Source organism: Lactuca saligna, chromosome 5, assembly GCF_052625555.1.
Source record: "Lactuca saligna cultivar CGN05327 chromosome 5, ASM5262555v1, whole genome shotgun sequence".
NCBI classification, from domain to species: Eukaryota; Viridiplantae; Streptophyta; class Magnoliopsida; order Asterales; family Asteraceae; genus Lactuca; species Lactuca saligna.
The window spans coordinates 216,935,634-216,947,488 of record NC_136421.1 but is presented as its reverse complement, the minus strand read 5'-3'; positions in this window follow the sequence as shown (position 1 = coordinate 216,947,488).

The following is an 11,855-nucleotide window of genomic DNA, read 5'->3' as shown; positions in this document are numbered from 1 at the left end:
CAAGATCAAGTATAATAAAGACTAGGCAAGCAACTTGGAATCAAATTCTTTTTTTTATATTAAAAACTGGACTTGTAATGGCGAAAAATTCAAATGGTTTGATTGGTGTTATGATCTGTACCTTGTATGCTTGTATTAGTTTCCTAGCTCCTCGCTAGTGACTATCTTTCTTGATAAAAAACAAGACTTATAAGTCAGTAATCTTTAATAAACTTAGGGTCTTGAACTTTAGTAATAAAGGAAAAGAAAGACGAGGTAACATCATTTGGGGATGGAACTCGACTCCTGAAATTGCATCACCATGTTTACCACATCAAACTTGATCACTTCATAATTATATCATATTTAAGTTACTTCACAATAGCATTTTATAAAGACAAAAGAAAAGCCATTAGGCATTGGGGTTATATCATTACCATAATCTCATACTGTTCCTTAAATCTAATCCTATAGAAATAAAATAAATGGTAAACTGTATCATATGGGCATCTTATGCAACCCGCCCCAAGGCTGCCATGAAAAATCAATTGATGCACACTAATAATATTTTAAATGTGTGTAAGGTTTGAACCCTAAAACTCATGTAAAATTTCACTCTTTAACCAAAGTGACTTTATTTATCCTTCATAAATGAAAGCTCCAATAAAAGAAAGATGGCCATTAGATTTTTTTTGTTGCTTTCTTGAATTGGCTTAACCATGACATTCACACCAAATTTGGTCCCAAAATAATTGTAGAACTCGGCTTTAACAGATTTTGGATTCGTGACCCATTTTCCATTCGCCATATTTCTATAAATAACAACTTGCTTTCTTTTCCAATTACACACGCCCCCAACGAATTTTAACATTTTGCACTAAATCCATTGTTTATAGTCTTTAAGTGTCCCCCAATTATTTAATGTAAGTTATCATTGCCTCCAAATCGGCCGAAGTAGCCACTCGACTACAACCATCTACTTCAATGACTTTATTTCGAAGGTCATCTTTATTAGCCTTTTCATTTTCTTTTCCACATACCTAGATATTTGAGATCACTTTTTAAGTTGTGCTTTAACTTTTTTTTTTTTTTTTCATACTTCATTTATACGATGTTCCATGAAGTCCACCCTGAGTTTTGAAAATCAAATCGAAATCAATTTCCTAACCCAAAATTTTATAAATATAAGCTAAACAAAAAATACACACATATAACAAAAGACCAGCCTTATAAATCATTAGATTTAAAGATACATTATAGCTTAGAAGTACCCATGAATCCCTATCTTGAGGAGAAAAATGTCATTTTACGTGACCAAAAAGCCAAAGCCCAAGTTTAGGCAAAGCTACTTTCTGCTGTGGTCCAAAATTATGAAAAAGATAGTCAAAAGAACCATTTAAAACCCCACATCGAACTCCATATAAAAAATCGTCTATTGTCTTATAAACCAATATATTTTAAATCTGATTTTGTTAACTAATATAAATTCCTGTCATGTATGTATCATATCGATCTATAATAAGACATCTCTCTCTCTCTCTCTCTCTCTCTCTCTCTCTAAATTTACATAATGACTAAATAAAATTTAACAAACTTTATTCAGTATCATATCGAATACAATAACAAAAAATCTTTAAGAGACCAATACAATAAAATTTTAAAAAATTTGGAGCGTGGTTGTAATCATTGAACAACACAATGTCATTTCCTTTGCATCTTCCCTATTCACCAACTTTTAACACTAAGTCTCACTTTCACAATAAAAACCCTAAAGAAAACGACAACCCATCATAAAAAAACGAGTACTCAAAATAATACTGGTTTGTGTTAAACCGAACATCTATAAATTGTTATTATTATATTTTTATATGCAATTGTTTAGGGCTTAGCACATGTTCGGTAAACTAGTTTGTAGCTTGAACATGAGAGTTGGAACTTGTAGTCTTTATTTGTATACAGTGGTTCGGTAAAAATAGTCGTAAACTTATAAAATATATAAAATTATATAAAATGATATTTTTGTAAAATATCAAATATATACATAATTTAAAAAGAAAAAGGTAATTAACTCAATTTGTAAAATTATAAAGACAAAACTACAAAATGGCCCTCTAACATTTTTTTTGGGTTTTGATCAACATCACTTTTTAGATCACTTTTTAAGATTGATAGTCCTTTTGAACTAGTTTAGTTATGATTTTGGTTCCTAGGAAAACTTAAAATATTAAAATTAATTTTTTTAAATATTTTTCTATTTAGTTAAATGTTTTATCAAAAGCAATTTACAAAGCATTTTTTTTAACAATACTCATTAATTATAAATCTGATTTTGAGTTTTTAAACCCGGTAAACCGTCTTTTCTAATTATTTTAGATTTTCCAAATGCATTTTAGTATATTGTAATAAAAATCATGACTCTCCTTAACTTTGTTAAAGAAAAGGTAACAAAAAATGTTATACAACGAAAGCTTAACCAACAGTTTATTTCTTTTGGTGGTTAATTTAAGTGATTATTCAGATACGTGGTCTATGAGTTTTTCAATTTTTATAAAAGTACCAAAAAAGAAAAAAAAAAAAAAAAAAAACTTTACCAAACTAAGCTAGCGCAAGGATTTTTATAAACAAATCACAATGATTTTAATGACACAAAATTTATACAATAAGGGCCAAAACTAGTTTAGGAAATCAAGTTATTCAAATTAAAGTGGCTCGTTTTAAGGATGAACGTTTGGATCGAAAATCTGAACCGAACCAAACCAAATAAGCTATTCGGGTCGGTTCTTGGGTATGTAGCTTTGGCTTATTCGGTTCTCGGGTTATTCGGATTGTGTTACCTGAATAATGTCTTAATTGGGCCTAAAGGATTGAATCGGAAATTTAAAAGTCATAATTTTTAGGGCAACTTCGAATTGTCATAAGAGTCTTCGTTATTTCTTCGTTTTGTCCGATTTTTACAACTTGTAGTTCACGATTTAAACTGCTGTTTATATAGTTTACATGTATTTTTTGGTTATATATACAATGAGATGCATACCCCTAAAATAAAATATTAAAGTTAAGTTTTTTGTTTTAACACATTTGCAAAATTTTAGGGCAACTATGAACTATCATAACGTCTTGGTTATTTGTCCGATTTTTTTTTTCAAGCTTGTAGTTAACAATTTAAACTATTGTTTCTATAGCTTATATGCATTTTTTTGTTGTATATTCAATGAAATACAGGCTCCTAAATATTGGGTATTATAATTGTTTATTTTTAAACTAACATTTACTTTATTGTAATAGATCCTATATATGTTCAAGATGTTTTGTCCGCTTATAGAAGAAGATTTCAATATTTGTAGAGTTATGGTTGGATCATTCGATCCACAACTGAATTTAAATAATTTAACTTCCTTTGATTATTGTAAAGTAGGTGTGAGACCAGTATCTTATACATGTTTATTAAAAATAAAAATTTAATATCAATATATAAACATTAATCATTTTATAAAGTAATTGAAAAAAAAAGCAAGGAAATCAATACGTTTGTAACACTTATGCGAATTTATTCTCAAATTAATGAATATGGTGATTACATTCCGTATATAACTGTAAATTCTAAGAATTTAATGTAAGAAAGTGAGAAATTTCAAAAATTGACAAGTGGAAAATAAAAAAATAAAAAAAGAAAAAACCATGTGGCAAAATGAATGAGAAGATATAGGGAAAAATGAATTTCATTTATTAGGTTAGATGTTATCCAGTTATTTGGGTTATTCAGATCTTTTCGGTACTATTCGATCCTTAATTATATGGTAAATGTTATTCGGTTTATTCAGGTAATAACCGAACCAGACTAATTAATACCTAACCGAACCAAACATATATTTTTAATCGGTCTGGTTTTCGGTTCCTTCAAATAGTCTTATTTAGTTTTCATTTTATACAGTTTCAGGCCGGTTTGGTCCGGTTTCGATCCGAATAACATTCCTATTTTGTTTTATGTTGAATATTTTGATGAAAGTAGTTAACATAAGTACATTGTTTAAATGTATAAATATTTATGCGTTAAAAAGAAACTAAATGTTTCTAGTTCTTTTATAAGAAATTAAATTCTTAATGAATTACATTAGGAAATTTAGACATTTTTATTCCTTAGAGGCCAATTTTTTTTTTTCTAGTGTGAAATCTCAAAGCTTTCATTGAATGTTCTTTATTATTTTTTATTTGATTCAAACGTAATGTTGATATTAAGAATAACATTATAAAATGTATCATTTTCTTTGACAACGTTGACTTGAGTTAGGGTTATCATTGACTTGTTGAGTTTTGTAGCTTCCCCAACCAAGGGGTGGTCATCTTGGGTCAGATTAATCTTTTTTCTAAAGTGTTCTTGTTATGGAAAGGATTGAAGGATTGAGAATGGTGAATTGGAAACAAAAGTGGAACATGATTCGCTAAATAAGAAAGATTTTTCTTAGGAGTGGGAATGGTTATGGGTGTTGTAACGCCTAGTTTTCAGTATGTTATTTGTCATTTGATCTTCCTTAAATTTAAGTTTTAATTAGGGGTTTGGGGAGGTTCACAACGTGGCTACTTAATGATCGCGGCACGATCCACATTATTAAATAGTGACACGACCTTATATAGGCCGCGATTCTAGACCCCAGTCAACCCAAACCCTAATCTCAGACTTTGGGCCATATATAAATGCAGTAACTCCTAGGGTTTGTATCATTCTCCACCCTCCATCCTCTTAGAACAAAACCATAAGCCTTGTGTGTGTGTGATCTTAAACATCTTGAGCTTTTTAAGTGTTCTCTTAAGAAGAAGGTAGTGATTTATTGCTTGTGGAGCTTCTTCCAGCCAAGATCTTACATTTCTAGCATCTTCTGGACCTTTGAAAAGTATAAATCTTCCACCTTTACCACTTATTTGTTCTTATTTCATACTTTGGGTCCCCTTTTGGTCTTTGAAAGAGATACTCTTAGAGTTTGAGCAACTCTAGAGCTCTAGGATAAATGATGTGTTGGTTTATGGACTTAGAATGATAGAAAATAGTGTAAGCATGTGCTCTCTTTGCACCATGCACAAATTTGTGGCCATTATGGACCCTTTAGGAGTTATGGCTTGTATTTTCCATTAACTGAGTCATGGAAATGGATAAAGTTGGAAACTTTATCCATTAAGACACTTAGAAGGTCTAGATTTATCAATTAGAGCTTCTGTCTAGAAAGATTAAGCACTTAATGGAATAAGTGCATCTTCCCGAAAAAAGCACAACATGACCATTGAGGGGTCGCAACATGAGGTTCGAATGGGATTTACGACTATTTTTTTCTTAACGTGATTGCCTCGCAACACGTTGACCATTGGCCAAATGGCAGTTGATCGTTGATTTTTTGAACAATTTGACTTTTCATCAAACTTTAATGATTAAACTATAGATTGTTTGACCAGTGATTGTTACCTAGGTGGTTCGTAAGACCGATTCTTATGAGTACACGAGTGTGTAATCCATTTTTAATCCTTTTAATTCAAGTGAATTATCATACTTTGTTATTTGTTACATTATATATCATTTTCACGATAGGATGTAGTTGTATTGTAGTATTGATTATGCAAGTATGCTAGTATAGTATTTTTCATGTTGTTTGTTTGATTGTATGTTATGTTGATGTACTTATTCTTGATGACTAGACAATACGTGTTCCGCTAGTCGCCGTTGATGACTAATGGCATAGTATTTGTTAGTCGATGTTGATAGCTAGACGGTATGGGAGTTGATAGTTGACGTTGATCAGGTGGATCGATACTGGAGCTAAGAGCGTTTGTTTGTATGCATTGTATGTGTATTATATTATGTGATATTTTAGGGAACTTACTAAGTTTTTTTTCTTATAATTACTGATTAAATGATTTTCATGTAATTCCATTGAGCGTGGGCATGACCCGACTTCATTGTATCGTACGTGTATCGCTAATGACATCTTTTTGGCTTCCATTATTTTTATTATCATCATACATATTATGACATGGTTTTATGATTTTGAACAATTTGATACTATGATTTTATGGAGAAATGGTTTTGGATGTTTTTCTGTTTTTTTTAATTGGTGTGAAATTTTGGATGTTATAGGTGGAAGTTCGATAGATCTAATCAGATCGTGCGTGTAATTGATCATGTAAAGCATGAAGGAGTGGGACTAGAGGATAGAAAAAAATGGAACGAGATTCACTAAAATTTAAAGTGTGGATGAGGGTATAGAAACACAAAATGCGAAAGATTTAGCCAAGGTATAGGTCACATATTATGTTACAAAGTTTCTGAAAGATGTTAATTTTCATGCATTACAGGATACTTGTGGTAAATTAGGTAACGTTGTTTACTTTTTTCCTAAAAACTATCAAAGTTGGGAAAGAAGTTTGTGTTTGTTAGATTTACAAAAATAGGAAATGTGGTCTAAAATTAAAAAAAAAAAATACCATCAATTTGGATAGGTAATTTTCATTTTTATAGATCACTTGCAAGGTTCTATATGGAAGGATATAATCGTCAATATAATGGTGTGGAGATGAATACAGGAAAACCACAACTAGGAACTCATGAAAGTGATGGGAATCAAGCATCTTCATATGTGACCATTATCATGGGAGTGCCTACAAGGGGGTAATGTCGAGTTTCAAAACCAACATTGAGAATGGGGAACATGGTTATAAAAAAAAAAGTTAACATTGATTCAAAAGAGATACATCTAGTATCTGAATCTATGTGTGTTGTACTTGGTCAAGTTTGTGTGGGGAATATCATGGAAAATGTTTGAAAACTTTGTACAACATAAGGATTTAGTAATTTTGAGGTTAAGTATATTAACAGGCTGTAGTATGGTTGAAATTTTCATCGAATGAACTTGTATTAATTCAAGAAAAAAAGGGATTAAGAGAATATTTAATAGGTTAAAATTGGTTATAGATAACTTTATTACTAAAGAAAGATTGGTAAGGTTGGAGATTGAAGGTTTCTTGTTGTGTGTATGGAAATCTTCGGTTTTCAAAAAGTGGTTTCAATTTAAGGCGACTTTCAGGTTTTTATGAGGATCAAGAGGAACATGTCAGTTTTTGGTTTGGTATATATAAATATGGTTGTTCACTTGATGTATCGGAAAAAGTTTTGGCTAATATTGTTGGAGCGCTATTTTCTATTTATGTCTGTGAGCTTTTCTGGTGGTATTCGGATAAACGCTCTGATAGTAATAATGTTGGGTTTTCTATGCATCTATACACACGATCAAGACAACAGAAACAAAACAAAAATACATATGTATACATGGGCCCTAGGATATAGGTTTTACTAGTTATAGCAACCTACTTGTAAATTGAACTAAAGAAAGGATAAAACACTAACCTCTTGTTGCTGTGATAAAGACCTTATAACTGCCAGATCTTGCAATGGATGAAGGACCCAATAGAGAATTCCTCTAATGTAGACATGTAGTAAGACTCAAAAATCCAAAAATCTAATAAGGAAAACCCCTTTGATTCGCTTATTCAAAAATCACTAACCTGTAGGAGAGAGGTTATGACTTTTGGTTATAGGAGGGATAGAGAGAGAGAGAGAGAGAGAGAGAGAAGAGAGAGAGATATGGAGATAGATAGATAGATAGATAGATAAATAGATAGATAAATAGATAGATAGAAAGATAGATAGATAGGTAGATAGATAGATAGAGCTGGAACGGTTTTAGGAGAAGGAATCGATAACTAGGGTTTGATCCCTAGTAGTCTATTTATAGGCATCAAACAAATCTTTAAGCAATTCAAATTCTTCAAGATAATCCTTACCTTATTCAAAACCTGCATTATCCCTATCTAAAGGATATCAAAACCATCCCCTACTACTCATCGAGGAGTTTATGGAATATTCCAATTAATCTCTAAGAATTAATTAATATTCAAGCTCTTTAATTAATTAAAACTATTTAGTTAATTCCAAAATAATTTCTAATTAATTTATTAATCGGTTAATAAGTTAATACTTATTTTTCTCTATTTCCTTATAGCTACTTGGGTTATAAGGCTAACCTAAAAAGACCCTATTATTATTATAAATATTACCAAATAGTCAATGACCTTGGACACTATCTCTAACAATTTCCCACTTAGACAAGTCATTAACTTTTAAGGTCAAAATATTTCACTAACAATCAACAGAGAGTAGTCATCCAACATAATTTTAAAACTCTGATATAAATTAATATTTAGTTCTTAGATAATTGATGAATTATTTGTTTTTCTAAAGAGATCGGTATGAACATGAGGCATGGATAAGAGTTAATCTCAATGTTCAAAATTTTGTTTCCCGATTAATGATTTCTGACAATCACATTCGACTTATAAACCGAACACATCAATTTAGTTAGGGCTCAACTAAGTAATTCATATGTCAGCACTAAATCATTGACGAGCCCATATATGTATGTATATATATATATATATATATGTGTGTGTGTGTGTGTGTGTGTATATATATATATATATATATATATATATATATGTATGTATGTATGTGTGTATATATATATATATATATATATATCTCACTTCCCAGTTACGAGAAAGAACAAATAAACTTTTCTACATAGTTTTATCTACTCATCTTATCATACATGGGTATACCCTTTATGACTACAAATGACAGGTAACGTTGGAGCAGACCAGTCCACACCATCTTTTGCAAAAAAAATCCATATGTATCTTGGTTTGAAGAATAATATATATTATCATCTTAGAATTACATGTGAATTGATCCAAGAAGTAATATGTAAGTGTAGGTTGTTCTAATACTTAAATCTCTAATTTAATTACTCGTGAGTGTTAGCACAATGTCTATGCAATGTATAATCTCCATGACCAATCTAATAATACTCATTCCACTCATAAATCACTCACTTGTTTTTTAGAGTGTGATTGACTATAGAAGTTCAAATATGATTCTGGACATGGGTTCAAAACATGCAAAAGTGAAGCACATAATTGAATTAACACAACTTTTATAGCAACACAATCTCTTTAATAAGTCACCATGAAATAAACATCAAAATGGTTACAATTCATACAATTATATGTTTCTAATTAATTAAACTAACAACTAAACTATTACAACACATCACTATCAAGTCTCATGCCAATGGTCCTAGTATGACCATCATGTTTATCTCTTGATAACAACTTCGTGAAAGGATCAATGGGACTATGCTCAGATGATACTCTACTCACAATGATGTCTCTATCCTTAACTCTCTTCTGAGTACAGTTGTAGCATTCGATTCTAGGTATATCCTTGTTTGGTCCTTTAAGTTTATAATCTTTGCAACAATGGTCCCGTGTATGCTGAGCGTACATTTGGTACGCTAGCGTACATTCACAGTTGGAGATAGGGGACTTAACCACACGTTGTGTGTACGTGATGTATGCAGAGCATACAACACCCAAGACCAAACCCTAATTTTAGGGCATGAACCCTATTTAAACATCATTATGGCCTTTAGATACTCACTTTGTAACATCTGATCTTGATGAAATTTCATTGTTGATTCTTATATTGAGGTGTATTGTGTTTCGGTACCTAAGTTCAAGAAAGTATGCAAAAGTAGCCCTAGTAGCATTGTTGTAATTATGGGTCTTCAGAGTACGACATGCGTACGTGGTGTACGCTGAGCATGCTAGGGCACTCCGTAGTATGCTGGACGCACATCAGTGTATGCTAGGCGTACATGCTTAATGAGGAAACCCTCATTTTTAGGGTTTGGCTGGTATTTAAGCACTCTTATGGCCTTATTTCACCTACCTTAGCTTCCTCCATCCCTGTCATAAGTTTGTGCAACCCTAGAACCACCTTGAGAAGCCATTTCTGGCCTAAAAGTGTGTGTTTTATGTGCTTAAAAGAATAAGGAAGGAAGCCAAGCTCAACTTGAAGGAGTGAAACTTGGATCTGGGACTTATTATTCATTTGCAACCTTTCAAATGTAAAAAGCTTGCAACTTTATCCCTCCATCTCATAGATCTAGTGTTGGTTATTTTATGGAGATTTTTTGGTCATAAAATGTTAGATCTTGAATATGGCATGTTCTTGACTTTTGAGTCGTCCTTTCAGACCCTAGGAGTGGTCTTAAGTCATAAAAAGTGTTCCGAGTGATTATTTTTGCTTTATGCATCTTGTGGAACCTCTTAATGGAATAAGACCTAGAGATAAGCACTTACTAGACATGATAGATCATAAAGTTGGAGACTTTATGACTATTAAGAGTATTTTGGGCATGGATATAAATTTTGGACGTAAGAGCTTAAGCCATTAAGCTCTTAAATGGATTTTGGGACTTGCAAGGGTACACCCAGCTTACTTGGATTACGCCCCATATATTGGTCAACCACCCCGATGGTGGTCAACTTGCGAAGCTGCGTACGCCCACCTTACCTCTAGAGTACGCCCCACATACGCACCTTGAATGGACTCGATTGAGTTGACTCAGTGTGGTTGACTCGGCTAGGTTGACTCAGTTGACCTAGTTGGTTTAATCAGTTGACTTATGGACTTTGACCAAGTTTGAACTCAAGGGTATTTTGGGTATTTTTGGATTTTGGTTGTGATTGGTCATTTGGATGGATAGGTGTTGGTTGGAGCTGAGATTTAGAGTTAGGACCTCATCAGTTCTGGATCAGATCAAGAGGTGAGTTTTCCTCATTGTACTTTTAGGTCGAAGGCAGTAAGGTTGACCCATTAGATTGTTATTCTGGTTTATCGTATGTTGGTATGCTGTAGTGATATGCTAGATTTGTATCCTGGTATATAAGATGATGATATGGTTAGTGATCTGTAAGATTTTCCTCATTTTCTGTTGACTAGTTATATGTTTACCTTTTGTATTTGTTGACGTAGTGTGGTTGGTTTTAGACTGTACTGCTTCGTGCTTCCAAGAGTGTTGTAAAACTCACCGAGTTGGCTGATTACTCCTCCAAGTACTTGCTACTCAGCCCTTTACCGAGGTGAGTTACAGAATCCCGAGTACTCCTCGATCGCCCCCTTACTGAGGTGTAGTATTGTAAAACACGGTCAACTCGGTGATTAATATGTATAATATACTTGATGATTTATTATTTAAGACACATATGTCATTATTACTACATATATATCTTAAATTTTCAGTAATTATTCACAAACTGAGACCATTATGTGTTTTTTAGTTTTTGTGTATTCACATGTATCTAATTTTGTTATATATTTCTATCAACTTCTGATTTTAACTTATGATTTTGACATATATAATTTCCCTAAAAATATTTCTACATAAATTACCGAATCCGAGTACTCCCTGAGTACTCCTGGGTACTTGCTACTTGGTAGTCGGCCGAACAGGTACCAAGTAACGAGTTCTACAACCTTGCCTGGCAGTCAACAAACCCAGTAATGTTTATATCGGTGCGTTGTTATGGTTTACTCGGCTTATATATGTATTGGATATGTATATGGCGTGTGTGGATGGGTTGATGCAGATCACTGTCGACTAAAGGCCATGAGACTTAGGGCGTCTCGGATAAAGTACAGGCCCGAGGGGCGTACCAGTCAGGCCGAAGGCTTGAAGAACATTCCAAATAGGGTGAAGGCCCGGTGAGGCATACTAGTTATGCTGAAGGTTTTGTGAGCGTACCAGATAGATTGTAAGTCAGTGGGGTGTTCCAGTTTGTTAAAGGCTCTATGAGCATACCAGATACACTGTAGGCCGGTGAGGCATTCTAGTCAGGTTGAAGGCACTTCATGCATGCCTTTTTTTATATATGTTATCTATTTGTGTGGTGGTATTTTCGGGGACCTCACAATGTTTCATGCTTACATTTTT